Below are 17,497 nucleotides of genomic sequence, written 5' to 3'. Positions count from 1 at the left end.
GTGCTGTCATAGGGAGCATTTACTGTAGAAATTAATGCAATTTGACACCGCTTGAATGGCCATGGCACAATTCTATGGAATTCTGGGATTTGTAGTTTCACAAGGTCTTTGGCTCTCTCTGCTGGAGAGTGTTGTGAGTCACCAAGTTACAAATCTCAGGATTCCATAGTATTGAACCATGGCAGTGAAAGTGGTGCCAACAAACTGCATTAATTCTCCAGTGTAGATGCACCCATAATGTTTGAAAAAATAACTTCTCCAAGGTCTGAAGTTTCACCAAAGGTCACAGCTTTTGCACAATCCTAACTGATTTGGAGGAAAAACATGGGAGTTGTATCGAAGACCCAATGACATCTTTTTGTTCGTTCTAAAAATTGCACAATTCCCTCGTTGTACTCGGTCCGTCCCATTGCAAGGCTCACTGCAAACCGCAACAATTTACTACCTATTATTTCGTGGGTGTCTCAAGATCAGCGTTGTATTCCCTGTTTGGACACAGCTGCAAAACCCCAAACCACCCATGTTGGCTTTACAACCGTGCAAATTTCTCGTAAAATTAGCAGAAGTATCAGTCAGCAGAGCCCATATAAATACTTCTCCCATTCAGATTGTTCAATTTTGGGATTTTGCAATTGGAATCCTTTTTCTTAAAGTGTTGTAAAGTTCTCCCAAACTTTTAGCTGTTTACCAGGTGTTGCTCCACTAGGAAGAGTAAATATTTGTTCATTCAGTCTCAGGGTGCATCTGTAGAATTAATGAAGTTTGATATCATGGCCATGGCTCATTGCTGAGATTAACTATATACGGTAGAGATGTGCACGAAAAAATTTCCTTCGTTTTCTTCGTGCTGTCGTTGTTGCACCCCTAGGCTGCGTAGGCACCTCAAAACCACACTGGAGCTCCAGAATATAAGCAAGCAAGTTGTTTATTGAAGGTTATAAGTAAGCACAAGCAAATGAAGTTCAGAGTCAATAAAATGGGTTTAAATCCACAAAAGCAAAGTACTTGGAAATCTTGAAGCAAGAGTCTATGAAAGTCACTCACAGAACATAGTCCAAACCAGATATCGAATTAAGTCCTACAAAAGGCATCAAGAATAGTCCAAACAAGGTTCAGTTCCAAGGCATGAGTCAAACTTGAACCACAGGAAACAAGACTAGAATGCAGGATCAAACTCTAAGGTATTTCAAGGTATAAAGTTAATGCTGGAACACAAGGCGAGGGTCTTGGCTGGAATAGAAATCCACACAGCAAAGTCACTGGAATGTTTAACTGGGTTCACAGGTAAAAGCGAGGCTGGAACTTGAAGCAAGATTCACAGCTGTAAGAATTTACAGGAACACGGAGCAAAGATCTTTCTCTCTTGAATTGCAAAGTTGCCACCTCTGCCGTGGCAGAGAAAACGAGGGGTTTTAAGGAAAATCCAAGGTCTTCCTCTCATGAGAAAACTACTCATTAGTGCGCTTCAAAAGCAACTGTTTGCTTCTCTGAAAATATTCTCATTCCCTCCTCTGGTGAGTTATCGCTCCCCTCCTGTCAAACTCATTCTCCTCCTCTAAACTAGAATGTCCATCTGGCACCTGGAGATCCGACCTTGACTGCTGGGAGGAATGTAGTTCACAATGCCTGCTTGCAACTATTTGGTCTCTGGTCTCAGAATCCACTGGGACAAACTCTGGATGCATCTCAGGCCTCTGACAAAGCAAGTGCAAGGAGAATCACTGGCTGAATGGGCCCAATCTCAGGCTCAGGCTCAGCTACAACAATAGTTCTTCTCTCACCCTGGACTTTCCACAGATATATATATATAAACCTTCCTTGCTTAGTTTCTCCATACCTCCCAACCTCTGAGAATGCCTGCCATCGATGTGGGCAAAACGTCAGGAGAGAATACTTCTGGAACATGGCCAGACAGCCCGGAAAACATACAATAACCCAGTTTTGTTTTGACTGTTCATCTACACAAAACAAATGATGACATTTTCGTAAGAAATGAGAGGCGATACAAAAATAAAAGCCACAAAATCATCGTGCTTGCTTTCTTTTTTGTTTTGTTTCGGCCCCGTAACAATAAGCAGGTACTGACAGAGGTCTGCTTTCCCATTACAGCCACCTGTCAGGGGTACTTTGTGCTTTTCCTGCATGGCAGAATGGGGTTGGACTAGATGGCCCATGTGGTCTCTTCCAACGCTATTATTCTACGATTGTATGATTCTATGTTGGCTGAGGCACCTGGGAGGTGATGTCCCAAAGACCTTGTTGTGACTCAGCTGGAGTCTCAGAGTGACTCTGATGGGGATTGTGGGATTCAGGTTTCAGATGTTCAAGAAGATGGGATTCAGGTTCAAGATGACTCTGGTGAGAATTATGGGATTCAGGTTCAGAGTGTCCCGGCTGTGAGAGATGTGGAGCAGGGAGGCATTCCCACAGCAGGGAATGGTATTGCTGATACTAGAGATGATACCGAAGCTAGCCAGGTGCAAAGGGAGGACAGCTCCCGGTTAGATAGCATGCAGACAGAGGCTGCTGCTAATGAGATGTCTGGCCTTGATGAAACGGAATCTCTGGATTGAGCTGGCCGTTTGGAATTTCAGGTTCCCAGAATTGTTAGAATAGCAAACAAGAAAGAGGTCAGAGGCCAAAGAAATGCATTCATGCTGTGCAGAGAATATTAAAGGGTGTGCTGAGAGAAAAACCTTTGTTAAAAGCAACGTCTCGTTTTGAGTCAAGGAGCAAACTCTTGCTTTCCTGGATTACCTTGCAGCTTTGTGTATTCAAGTTCATTGGACTTTGTCATGCATTCATGGAACCTTGTTTTATCATGCATTCATGGAACCTTGTTTTATGCCTAATGTTTTCTTGGATTATTCTTTATAGCCTTGGTTTTGCAACAATCTTTTGGATCTTTACTTTTGCTTTTTAAGAACAATTTATTTCCTATTTCCTAATAAACGACAAAAAACTTCAACCTGTGTACAGCCTGGTGTGTTCAGCAAGGTGAAACTAACCTGAGGTGCGACAGACCTGGATTAATCAGCCTTCTCCTTTCCGAGACGGTCCTCTCTCCGCTTGCAGACTCCAAGGACCAAAAGGCACACAGAGTCCCAAGACAGACCCTGGAATGTGGACACCGCGATCCGTGGCCAGAGAGACATCAAGGCAGCTATTTTGGCCGGCTTCACCCAGACTGTCCTGCTCATTAAAAAGCCCCGGGAGAGTTTCTTCCCAAATTTTGGTCTGTCTGCTGATCCTGGCATAGAAGGGTTGTTCTACCTCAAGAGGGAAAATAGACTGACAGCTCGCTTGGAACTGGTTATAATGTATTTTGGGTCTGCTGTTTGTATAACAATTGAAGAAAAAAGATGTCTTTGCAAGGTGTTGTCGAAGGCTTTCATGGCCGGAATCACAGGGTTGTTGTGTTTTCCAGGCTGTATGGCCATGTTCCAGAAGCATTCTCTCCTGATGTTTCACCCACATCTGTGGCAGGCATCGTCAGAGGTTGAGGATGGATCTCTGGCAGGCATCCTCACAACCTTCGAGGATGCCTGCCATAGATGTGGGTGAAACGTCAGGAGAGAATGCTTCTGGAACATGCACATACAGCCTGGAAAACACACAACAACCCTATCTTTGCAATGTCTTTCGCCTTCCCTGCCAAACTATGAATCCCAGTATTCTGCCACATTGAGTCATGGGAGTTCAAGTGGGGTTAAACTGCTTTCATTCGAGAGGGTAGATGCACCCTAGGTCGTCATTAGAGAGAAATTATTCATACCCACGCTTCTCTGCTCTTCTTACACTCTTTGCACCTTTGCTTTTCAAGCAGGGTTATTACCAAAGCTAATATCTCCTCTGTCAAAAGGATTGTTAGGATCATTTTCCCTGAAAATTCTGGATCAAAATCCCAACAGGCCAAAGCCTCTCGCTTGGAGTGTTTTTCATTCTTTTTCCAAAAGCTTTGTGTGTTTCATGGTGGCTCGGTGGCACTCCGCTGGGGAGCTGACATTTGACAAAGCCACAGAGGTGGTATTTTCCCGCATGGCCTTGAAGGTTTTTGCAGAGATGAAATGAAGGAGGGTTTTAGCCCGAGACTCTGAAATCCATTAGCAGGAGCTGGAAAGCAAATCCCGCAAAGACACCGCTGTTTGGACAGAGCTCCTTCTTCATTTCAAAAAAGAGGAAGCTGTAGGTCTGAGCGAAAGTATTCAAACACAGACAAAATAATTGTTAGAAGTAGAGTCATAGAATCCTTGAGTTGGAAGCAACCCCCAGGGCCATCCAGTCCAACCCTCTTCTGCCAAAACGAGGATACTATCCAAACCCTCCCGCTCTGCTTTGTTTGGTGCTCGCTATTTATTTATTTATTTATTTACAGTATTTATATTCCGCCCTTCTCACCCCAAAGGGGACTCAGGGCGGATTACAATGAACACATATATGGCAAACATTCAATGCCAACAGACAAACAACATACAGTATAGAGGCATTTAACATTTTTCCAGCTTCATGATTCCGGCCACAGGGAGAGCTGTTGCTTCACCGTCCACTAGTGGCTGTACTTCCTCATTCCTTTCCTCGTGTTTTGCTGGCAGTTTTATGGTGTTGTAAATTAGTTAAATTAGCCTCCTCCATAAAGCGTACCTAAATTTCCCTACTTGACAGATGCAACTGTCTTTCGGGGCTGCATAGGTCAACAGCAACCTGGGCTATTTAATGGTCGGGGGCTTAACCCGACCTGGGCTTTGAACTCATGACCTCTCGGTCAGTAGTGATTTATTGCAGCTGGTTACTAGCCAGCTGCGCCACAGCCCAGCTATGGGATCACATTATGCAGTGCATCACTTAGGAGGAGAACTTTGTAACTTTTCTACCTGAAGAAAAGTTAGCCAGCTGCAATAATTCCCTAGGACCAAGAGGCCATGAGGTCAAAGCCAGCCCGTGTCGGAGTGAGCACCCGACAATTACAATAAAATATAGCCCTGCTCATTGTTGACCTAAGCAACCGAAAGATAGTTGCATCTATCAAGTAGGAAATGTAAATACCACTTATGCAGGGAGGTTAATTTAACTAATTTACAACACCATTAAAAAACATCCAGCAGTGTTTGAAATGAGGAAGTAACTCATCAAGGACTCGGTGTCACAAATGGATGATGATAATCTGGATTATTTGGCAGTGTAGAAGGGGCCGAAGAGCCCTAGATCCCTTTCCCATGGACTGTTTCCAAGCCAGGTGTCCCCCATCCTATATCTCTGCATGTCATATTTATGCCCTGTTGATGTGCCCCTGGCTGATGGGCATTATGCATCAAAATTGGGTGCAGGAAATGAAAGGAGGTCTCCAAAGATAACCTTGGAAATATTGCATCCCAAGGACATGCTAGTTTGTCCTTGCATCCCTGGGTTTTTATGGCTTTGCCTTTCAGGTGTTGCTATGGGCATTTTGGGAAGTTCTTCCAACGGCAGCAGTCAATAACTCAGGATCGAGCAAATGAAGGAATGGCTCCAGCATCAATGGTCCCAGGGTTGGGAGACTTGGCCAAATCCCTCAACGGAGCACAAAGTCAAAGCTTCAGGTGAGTTTTCAGAGTTCGCCTTCCAGAAACCGCAAACCCAGCGGTGTCAACCTGTCCTCGGATCTCGCTCTCTGCTCAGACACCTTCTCCAAATGCGACTGAAAGGAGAATCAGGGATGCCTTTGATCTCAGTGGGGTTTGGTAGACGCTCTGCAGTTTTCAATGGGAGCTTTCCAAGCCAAAGGCATCTCCTTTTGGACTTTCTGGCTCTCACCGTGCCAGACTTATTTGAGAAATCGCTGGCCTTCCCCTTTCCTTCCTTCTTTGCAAACATTTGTTTTTCATGCACAGAAAACACATCGGGGGACAGCGATGGGGGATATTTGACTTATAGTCTCACCTTTGCTCCAAATCCAGCGTTTTTGTACCTTGCACATGAAAAGTGAGATGGATCCAAGTTGGGTGATGATTCAGAACAACTCCTGTATAATTAGGATGGAGTGACTCATATTGGTTCATTCCAGCTAGAATAGATCCATTCAGTAGGATGGGTGACACCTGGACTGAAAACAGTCCAATGTGAAAGGATTCAAAGATCATGTCAGGGGTTGATGTGGTTTTATATGTTTTTATGGATTTATTCTGAATTATTTTTGATGCTAATGACGTGTAATACTGCTTAAATATTTGTATATTTTAAATTGTATTGTAATGCTTTTAATGTTAGTTGCTTTGAGTCTTCTTACAGAGAAAAAAGATGGGATATAAATAAACCTAATAATAATAAGCACAGAGCCTTAGTAGACCACACCTGAATGTGAGCAAGCGGGGTGATGTGGCAGCTAAAAAAGCCAATGCAATTCTAGACTGCATCAATAAGAGCATAGTATCTAGATCATGCAAAGTCATAGTACCACACAATTTGGATCAATTTTTAAATGTTTTTATTAAGTGTTTCTGTACATAGAAAAGAGTGAGAACAATTTGGATCAATCTTAACAATCTATCCTTCCACCATGGGTGCTTCGGTCCATTTCCAAGTTTGAGTTAATTCCATACAGTCTGCCTTTTCTTTCAATTTAACTGGCAACATGATCTACTATTTTGGGTGCATCTGTTGCGCTCTAGTCCTGAAACACCTTTTCACCTCGCACCACAACAGAGTCCAGTAGTTCTATCTAAAAATATTTACTGAAGCAAGCAAGTAAAAGGACAATTCCAAAGGGATCAGCAGAATCGAAAACACAAAATAGCAGTAATCCAAAGATGCCAAAGTACATAAAATCAAGAGAACCCAAATCCACAGCAGTACTTCAAACCAAAATCCATAAACAAGAAAGCAAGAATTTTTCCAAGGTTAACCCTTCAAGGAAACAAAGGCATGGACCAGAGCAGGAAACTTGAGAATACTTGAATCAAAAACTTGAGAGCAGAGACAGGAGAGCCATCCCATATGGCAACGTTGTCTCCTCTGAGATTGGCATGAAACCAACACCACTTAATTTAAGTCCATCCAAGTAGCTGTGAGATCATGCCGAACGCACCTGGACTTCAAGGTCTTATCATGGATTCTCTCAAAGCATGTAATTATTCTGTTTTTCACTCCCTCCATTCTCAAGCCTAATCTGGCTTCTCAGGAAAATTCCCCATCAGCTGGAGGCTGTTTCTCGAGACCTGGGACATTCACTTTCCCAGTTGTCTGGGAACGAGCACAGGAATCCAAAACATTGGCTTCATCTACCTGCAATTCTTTCCTAACACTGACAGACTCTTCACTTTGAGACCCATCAAACCCCTCATCCTCTGAAATGTCGGAAAGATCAGAAAAATCCTCAGCCACTTGGGGTTGTTGTATGTTTTCCGGGCTGTCTGGCCATGTTCCAGAAGTATTCTCTCCTGATGTTTCGCTCACATCTATGGCAGGCATCCTCAGAGGTTGTGAGGTACTTGCTGAGCTAGGACATTGTCTACACTGCAGAAAGGAATGCAGTTTTTGACACCACTTTCACTGCCATGGCTCAATGCTATGGAATCCTGGGAGTTGTAGTTCTACAAGACTGGTAGCCCTCTGTGCCAAAGTGGTGTCAAACTGCATTCATTCTACAGCGTAGATGTATCCTGGGTCTGACAATTGCCCATGTTTCTAAAGCATCCCATCAAAGGATCTTCAAACATTCTAGACAAACACAGGGTTTCTTTTTAGGTGTTTGAAAGGTCTTATGTGGTGAGGATGATTGACGGAAAATATGAAGTCAAAAGGCTAGTTTGGGAAGAGCAAAACCTCCAGAAACTTGTTGGAGGGGAGGAGAAGAGGCGCACCTGCCAAGGTCCTGTGTTTACCTGTTGAGCAGCCAGGTGAGTGTCAACATCAATGAAAGGTCTTGTTGACATGGCTTAGCTCTCCTGGATTAAAAGGACTGTTTTGAGGTTCTGAATTGCTGACACAGTGGCAGGAAGACCCAATGCCCCGATCCCACTATGAAGTTGTTGGTATCTATTGTTGCCAATGGAGGAATAGAAAACAGCCATGGGTTCTAGGTAAGAGCAGCAGACCAATGGGAGTCAGAAGACCTTGGGGAATATCTCCTCCATTATAGTCCTATCCATTTCCTTCAGTAAGGCTAACCTGGTGAAATCAGGGATGTATAGTTTTCAGGACAAGCTGGAGGTTAAGAAGAGTGAATATGCCGCTTTAAGAGTAAACAAATGCTGGATCTATGCTGCCCTATAAGGCAGTTTGAAACTGCATCATATAGTCAATGGAGAAACATATAATGCAGTACACAGACCATATAAATATAAAATTTCAAACTGCATTATAGCAGTGTAGACCCCTTTAATGCAATTTAAAGGGTTCGGGCTGTGGTGCAGGCTGGAGAGCAAGCCAGCTGTAACCAGCTGCAATGAATCACTCTGACCAGGAGGTCATGAGTTCGAGGCCCGCATGGAGCCTATGTTTGTCTTGTCTTTGTTCTATGTTAAAAGGCATTGAATGTTTGCCTATATGTGTAATGTGATCCGGCTCGGGCTGTGGCGCAGGCTGGAGAGCAGCTGTAATCAATCGCTGCAATGAATCACTCTGACCAGGAGGTCTTGAGTTTGAGGCCCACTCGGAGCCTATGTTTGTCTTGTCTTTGTTCTATGTTAACAGGCATTGAATGTTTGCCTATATGTGTAATGTGATCCGCCCTGAGTCACCTTTGGGGTGAGAAGGGCGGAATATAAATGCTGTAAATAAATAAATAAATTTAAGTACATTATATGAATCTGTTTCATAAACTAAAAGAAAAATGTACAAATCTGGGTTTTGAAGATTAAGGTAGGATCTACACTGACATACAATCCAGTTTCAGAATGCAGATCAACTGCATTGAACTACATTATATGAGTCTACACTGCCAGCCTTAGTAAAATATTGAGATAGCAAGGTCAAATGAAGGATAAGAAAAGAAGTTAACAGGATGGCAATAATATTTTCATTCTACGACTTACAGTGGGATTATTTTGATTATTGTTTTCGGGGGGAAAGGGGAGAAGTTAGTTTTAGCGTGCTGTTTATAAGTGATATTAAGTCATATATTGGAACAGGACTGTCTTTGCAAATGGTATAATAACATATTCCTGAAAAATTAATAACTATGCAGATTAAAAAAAACAAAACAAAACACTGCATAGCCAATTTGACAAGAAATGCGATGTGATGGATTTGCAGCTTTGCCATGAAAAATGAACGTTGACAGCCATTGCTCTCTGGAGCATCAGACAAGGAGCTCGTGTCCAGAAAGAGTAAGTGAGGGCTATCAGAGCATAATGGATTTCCCTTTATTTGCTCAATATGTCCACCGATCTCCAGAGAACAAGCCATTCCTTGCCATGTGAACCATTTGTGCCCTCTTTGCTTTGACAGATGGCACCGCTGCTTTTATCACATTGCCGGGTCTTGCGTTAAAAGCATGTTTTGGGCATGAATTGTCAGCAGTGTGAAAAACAAGTGCCCAGAGGTTAATTGCTCTTCCCTGCTCTTGGATAATAACGTTTTAAATAAATAAATAAGCCAGGACCTACAGGGCTTGCAGAGAGGATGCGGAGGCAGCGGTGCCAAGGCAAGCGGAGGGAGGTTGATGGCACAGAGTCAGGCGCAGCCAAAGGCCAGGGAAATGGACCAGAATTAATAGGTGCCGGAGTGCTAAAGCTGCTCTCAGCTAATTCCAAGGCCGGGAGCTCAAGAAGCAGAGCAAGAAAGTTCCCTGCAGGAATGAATAGGAGTGAGGGATGGGTGAAGGAGCAAAAAGAAGAGAGAAAGAGAGAGGAGGGGATGCATCAAGGCAGGGAAGAACTTTCTTGGCCTCAAGTGGAAGCCAGCAGATTAGAATCAGTAATAATAATACTAGTAATAATAATATTATTAAGTAAAACAAGCAGTCAAAGAAGAAGAACATGCCCTGGCACAATATGTAAAGCAAAGTGAAGAACCTGCTTTGATTGAAGTCAAAAATCAGAAACTCCTCAAAGCACAGCAGACAAAAAACCAGTACAAGAAAACCGCACTACAAACTAGAGCTGACAGCTGGCACAACAAAACCTTGCATGGAAAGTTCCTTGACAAAATTGAAGGAAAAGCTGATAAGGAGAAGACCTGGCTCTGGCTCATGAATGGGACCCTGGAGAAGGAGACAGAAGGCCTGATCCTTGCAGTCCATCTTGTGGATTCAAACCACCAACTTTCAGGCCAGCGACACAACCTTCAGGTCAACAGTTTAGTCAACAAGGGTTTAATCCAGCAGTTCTCAACCTGGGGTCCCCAGATTTTTTTTGGCCTTCAACTCCCAGAAATCCTAAAAGCTGATAAACTGGCTGGGATTTCTGGGAGTTGTCGGCCAAAAACATCAGGGAAACCACAGGTTGAGAACCACTGGTTTAACCCACTGTGCCACTGTGCCACTTGAACTAACTCCTGGTTAGTTCAAGTAGTGTCAAAGTGCATTAATTCAACAGAGTAGATGCACACTATATCTTACCCTTCCTACTAGTAGATTCAGGCAAAAGCAAGCTGCTGTCATCTCTCTTAGCAACACAGATCCCAGTTTTCATCTACAAAATTTTGGAGAGTTTGTTATGACAAAGGTATCCTGACTTTTGGTTGTTGTGTATTTTCCGGGCTGTCTGGCCATGTTCCAGAAGTATTCTCTCCTGGCGTTTCGCCCACATCTATGGCAGGCATCCTCAGAGGTTGTGAGGTATGGAGAAACTCAGCAAGGAAGGTTTATATATCTGTAGAATAATGTGCTTCCCAAGAAAATTCAGCAAATGCCACTTTCAGCAAAGGATAAGAGGGATCCTCTCACCACTGCATACCGTGCAGCTGTGGACAAGTCTACACAGAAATGCTCGACCACTCCAACAACTATCATGTCAGACTACACAGAGAAGTCATTGAAGTCCACAAGCATGGGGATAATCTCAACAGAAAGGAGGAAACTATGAAAATGAACAAAATCTGGCTACCAGTATTTAAAAAACTCCAAAATCAGGACATTAAATACGAAACAACACTCTGAAAACATGAGTCAATCAGGGGTAGCTAACGACTCTGAACAAAGGATTCCCCCAGGCCAGGATGTGAAGCTTGGAAGGCAATTTAATGCTAATCAATGTGATTAATTACAACATTAACACTGGCCTCCAACAGACAAGAGTTCTTTCCCCTACCCTAGACCTTCCACAGATATATAAACCCTACCTGCCTAGTTTCCAACAGACCTCACAACCTCTGAGGATGCCTGCCATAGATGTGGGCAAAATGTCAGGAGAGAATGCTTCCGGAACATGGCCATACAGCCCGGAAAACACACAACAACCCTGTGATTCCGGCCATGAAGCCTTGGACAACACATAATCCTGACTTTCTTCCCCATGTTTGGGAAATGCAATGTTTTTAAAATAGTTTGCTTCTAAGTAGCAAAACAGATTGCAGATTTCCCCTTGCCTCCCCAGTCTTAGAATCTCTCTCCACTAAAGAGGCACGGCCTCAACTTTGTTTCCAGTAAGGATGCAAATCTTGATTAGATTAATATTTGAATCATGCATTACTTTTCCTCCTAGCTGTGAACTTTCTTGGATTGGCTCCTTTTATTTTGGTTTCACAGAGATCATTTGCATGCTTGCCGTGATGTTCTTTATTTAAAGCCACATTTATTTATTTTTTTAAAAAGTAAATACATTTGAAATTAGACCTGTATGGAAAGACGTACAGCTTGAACATCCCTTATCTGAAAGGCTTGAGACCAGAAATGTTTCGGTTTGGGGATTTCTCTCCCTGCCACAATTTTGGAATGCCTACATTTGCATAGATGTCCATCATGAAATATCTCGGAGATCGGACCCAAGACATAAATATGAAATTAATTCATGCTTCGTTCGTAAACACATAACCGCATGTAATTTGCAATTTGGATAACCCTGCGGCGCTGTCTCCAAACCTTTGCCGTTGTATGAATTAAAAGCGAAGTATTTGAAATTAGCTCCTGATGACAAATTATCCCAAGCAGGTGCCACTTGGATAATTCATGCTGTTCCGCAATGGACTTTTCCGCGACCTCGAAAAGGCATCGAATCTCGCAATCAGAGCATTTCTTGCTCTCCGTGGCTCATTAATGGCACACCGTGGCTGCCACTTGGCTTGGATGCTCACAGTCTGCAATTACATTAGATTATGATAATAACAATAATTAGGCGATTATATTAGGTGGAAAAATTCCTATGTTGCAAAGTTCAATAGTCAAACGTAATTTCAACCTCGGCAGTTGTCACTTGGATGATGAATCTCATGATTGACATGGGAACCTATGGGTGCATCTCCACTGCAGTTTGACAGCACTTTAACTGCGATGGGATTGTGGGAGTTGTAGTTTTCTAAGACCACAATACTCTTTGGAAAAGAAGGCTAACGGATTCTATAGCATTTAGCCATGGCTGTTGAACTGGTGCCAAACTGCATTAATTTGACAGTGCAGATCAGGCATGGGCAAACTTTGGCCCTCCAGGTGTTTTGGACTGCAACTCCCACAATTCCTAACAGCCTATCGGCTGTTAGGAATTGTGGGAGTTGTAGTCCAAAACACCTGGAGGGCCAAAGTTTGCTCATGGCTGACGTAGATTCAGAGGAAAGCAATGGCAAACCTTATTTGAAACAGCCTTAGCAGAAAAATAATAAACGTGTTTGGCACCGGTAATGGGCACCTGACTGCCAAACTGGAGATTTATTGGAAAAGAGTGTAATTAGGCCATAAACACCTTTTGTTTTCAACCTGCAAGTGGTATATGTAGGGCGATAAGCAACCAGACAAGCTCAGTGCAGAAAGTAGGCTAGCCGGAATCAATCCTTTTGCTGAGGAAATTGATGACACTATGTAACACGATTTTCATTCTTGGGTCATAAATGTTATTTCCTAATTGGTTCTATCATAAAAACATGCAAACGGTTTATAACATTGCAAAAACTTTGTTTTTTTTGCAGGACATCCTGCAGCACATTTTGCTCTATTTTTTTCAAGGAATATATCATTGAGTCTCCAGCAATTCAATCTAGTTTGTGCCACAAAAATGAAGTTTCTGGAGCAGTACAACTACAGTAGAGTTTCGCTTATCCAACCTTTGCTTATCCAATGTTCTGTATTATCCAACACAGTGTTTTGTAGTCAATGCTTTCAATACATTGTAATTTTTGCTGCTAAATTCGTAAATACAGAGGAGTCTCACTTATCCAAGCTAAACGGGCCGGCAGAAGCTTGGATAAGCGAATATCTTGGATAATAAGGAGGGATTAAGGAAAAGCCTATTAAACATCAAATTAGGTTATGATTTTACAAATTAAGCACCAAAACATCATGTTATACAACAAATTTGACAGAAAAGGTAGTTCAATACGCAGTCATGTTATGTTGTAATTACTGTATTTATGAATTTAGCACCAAAAATCACGATATTTTGAAAACATTGACTACAAAAATGGCTTGGATTATCCAGAGGCTTGGATAAGCGGGGCTTGGATAAGTGAGACTCTATAGTAATTGCTACATTGTAATTGAACACAGTAATTACTGTGTTCAATACACATGTTACTGTATATTGAACTGCTTTTTCTGTTAATTTGTTGTAAAACATGATGTTTTGGTGCTTAATTTGTAAAATCATAACGTAATTTGATGTTTAATAGGCTTTTCCTTAATCCAGTGATGGGCAACCTTTTGCACTTGGTGTGTCAAAATTCACCAAAAAACCTAGCATGACTTGGGTGGTATGTCACTTCGAGAAAAAACCCATAATTTCACAATATATATAGTTTAAATAACAAAAATATATAATTGTAATATATAACTGTATTTACTAAATAAAAAACTATTTACTACCATTATTTCCATGTACAACAATCTATGGTACCTCTTGCAATTTCCACGCTGATTTCTCTCGGTTGTAGTTTCAATGTAATCATGAATAATGAATAATATAATAATAATATAATAGTAATAATATAATAATATACTACAATAATAATAGAATAATATATATATATATACATATACATGTAATGTGCATAATTCCCATGGAGTAAACAACAAAACCACTGGACCAAATCACACCAAATTTGGCCACAAAAGACATAGTCATCCAATCTATCTGCATGTGGCAGCGTGTCAGCAAAAATGGCTAGGCGTGTCAGTGCTGACACGCGTGTCATAGGTTGGCCATCACTGCCTTAATCCCTTCTTATTATCCAACATTTTCACTTACCCAACGTTCTGCTGGCCCATTTATGTTGTATAAGTGAGACTCTACTGTATTTTCAAAGTAAGGATTGCACAGTTAAACAGGAAATAACACTTTCAAACCAGGAACAGAATAATTTTCAAATTTTGTTTCATAGTGTAATTTCGGAGGAAACAAATTAATCGGATGTGTCTGGCAAAGGAAGAAGCTTGCATTGTAATTGCCTTTGATCCAAAAGTTAATGCAATCAAATACCAGCCTGGAAATGGATGTCTGGGCTCAATAGCTTCCACTTGCAGATCAAAAGCATGCATGTGTATATGTATGTGTATATTATCTCTTCTTCCTTTTGTAAGCTGAGCTTTGTGTCTCAGTTTTGTCTGGTGCAAACACTTTATGGGTGCGTCTACACTGTAAAATTAATGCAGTTTGACACTGCTTTTAACTTTTAATCGGAGCCCCCGGTGGCACAACGGATTACACCGCTGAGCTGCTGAACTTGTAGACTGAAAGGTTGGTGGTTTGAATCCGGGAAATGGAGTGAGCTCCCACTGTTAGCCCCAGCATCTGCCAACCTAGCAGTTCAAAAACATGCCAATAGGTAGTGCTCTGGTGGGAAGGTAATGGTGCTCCATGCAGTCATGCTGGCCACATGACCTAGGAGGTGTCTATGGACAACGCCGGCTCTTTGGCTTAGAAATGGAGATGAGCACCAACCCCCAGAGTCAGACATGACTAGACTTAATGTCAAGGGGAAACTTTTACCTTTACCTTACTACTTTTAACTGCCATGGCCCAATGCCATGCAATCCTGGAAGCTGTAGTTTCCCAATGTCTTCTCTGCCCAAACTACAACTCCTTGGACTCCTCCCGTAGCATATGAATGTGGTGTCAAACTGCATTCTCTCTACAGAGCACATCCATCCCAGGTTTTCTTTGTAGGCAAGGAATGTTCAGAGCTGGTTTTGCAATTTCCTTCCTCTGAAGACAGAGCCTGCATCACAGGGTCTTCAATGGAGGTCTCCCATCCAAGACCTAACCAGGACCCACCCTGCTTAGCACCCAAGATGAGGCGCGATCTGCTGCCTTTAAGGCACCAGGAATGAAAGACATCTGAAAAGCACTTCTTTCTAATCCCTCTGATTGAAGTGCTTGCTCAAGGAGGAGGACGCCGCTTCAATCTGCATGCCCAAAATTGCCCTAAAGTGGCATTTCTAATCTCAGCTCAGCCTTTATCAAAGTAAACCTGAGATGTTTTTGCTCTCCTTCCCCTCCCACACTCCCAGTTTTGAAGCCTGAAGCTACGGATAAAAGCAGAGGGATAAAAACAGAAGGAGCCAACGCATGCCTTGAGGCAAAAGGGAAATAGGACAGAAGCAAAGACATGGCCCAGAGGAAACACTGAGCACACTTGAGAAGCATTTCTGGTGGATCCTGTTAGGATGAGCTGGAGAGGTAACGGAACGAATCTTTGCCAAGATGAGTGAGGTTCCTGCCATGGGGTGATCCTTTCCCACAGTCTGAAATGTATGAGGGTTGAATGAAAAATAATGCCTCCACCTTCGTAACTTTTCAACAGATGGCAGTCCTGGTCTGCGGCAGTTCCTGGCTTGTTCAGGAGACTCTCCTCTACAGTTCCATTTGGAGGGAAGCCTTAGCATTGAATGGTTGTGTTGTTAAAGAGCGAAGTATGGAACCCTGCACAGACGGTCGGTCAATGCACCTTAAGCAACGTGCAGTCATTGAGTTCTTGAGAGCAGAAGGTGTCACTCCAAAGGAGATTCATCAGAGAATGCAAGCTGTTTATGGTGATTGTGTTGTTGTGAGTCCTGTGCGTCATTGGGCGAGTAAGTTTAAAGATGTCGAGGTGGGAACATCTGACTTGCGTGACAAACAAAGAGTTGGACGTCCTGTGACAGCAACCACTGAGTTTCACAAGCAAAAGGTGGACAGATTGATTCGGTATGATCGTCGTATCACTCAGAGAGAAATATAATAATAATAATAATAATAATAATAATAATAATAATAATAATTTTATTCTTATACCCCGCCCCATCTCCCCGAAGGGACTTGGGGCGGCTTACATGGGGCCAAGCCCGAAACAACAATATAAAAGCAAACGCAAACAATAAAATAGATCAGACAACAATAAAACATCAACGATAAAAACAATCATAAAAAGTCACATGCAAAGATAAAATCTTAAAATCCCAAGGATCTGGGTCAAGGTGCAAAATTTCAGGCATAATCAGCATTTCACAAGAACGTGTGGGTCACATGATTGCTTTGCTTGGCTGTCGGAAGATCTGTGCACGATGGGTCCTGTGAGACGTCGGTTGCGGAAACAGAGTGTCGACTTCTTTCGTGACGGCTTCAGAAAACTTGTTCATCGTTGGCAGAAATGTATCCAATTGTCTGGTGATTGTGTGGAAAAGTGAACAGTGGTTGTTAAAGAGCACATTCTAAGGATTATTTCTGCATCTGATTTATTAAAATATTCCCATCCAAACCCAAGTAACGAAGGTGGAGGCATTACTTTTCATCCAACTCTCGTAGAATGGATGAAGTTTGACACCACTTGGATTGCCAGGAATTGTGGGAGTTGCAGTTTAGTATGGCCCCAGCTGTACAGAGAAAGCTGAAGGCCTTGCCAAACTGTAGCTCCCAGGATTCAATTGCACAGAGTCATGGGGCTTCAAGTGGTGTCAAACTGCATTCATTCAACAGTGCAGATGTACCCTTTGGCAGAGAAAGCTAGGCTGTGTAAAACTACAACTCCCCTGATGCCATAGCATGAAAGTGGTGCCGAGCTGCATTCATTCTGTAGTGTAAATGCACCCCAGGTTCCCATCTTTGCAGAAATCTCCCCGTGTTTCATTTAAAGACTTCATCTTAAGTCGTCTTTGAACTGAAAGCTCAGGGCCTCTACATCATGGAATTAATGCAGTTTGACATCACTTTAGCAGCTATGGCTCTGTGCTCTGCAGTCTTGGGAGTTGTAGTTTGGCAAGGTGCTGGCACTCTTGGGTAGAGAAGGCTAAAGACTTTGCAGAACTACAACTCCTGGGCTTCTATAACATTGAACCGTTGCAATGCAAGTGGTTAATGTGGTTGCAGTGCAGACGCACCCAAAGAAGCCAAAGGGCCCCCCAAAGCTAGCATGATGTGTTCGGTATTTTGTGGTGTTTTCTTTTATGGTCAACAAAACCCCT

This window comes from Anolis carolinensis, chromosome 6 (assembly GCF_035594765.1).
Source record: "Anolis carolinensis isolate JA03-04 chromosome 6, rAnoCar3.1.pri, whole genome shotgun sequence".
Taxonomy (NCBI): Eukaryota; Metazoa; Chordata; class Lepidosauria; order Squamata; family Dactyloidae; genus Anolis; species Anolis carolinensis.
The sequence above is the reverse complement of the archived record's forward strand: the minus strand, read 5'-3'. Positions refer to the sequence as shown.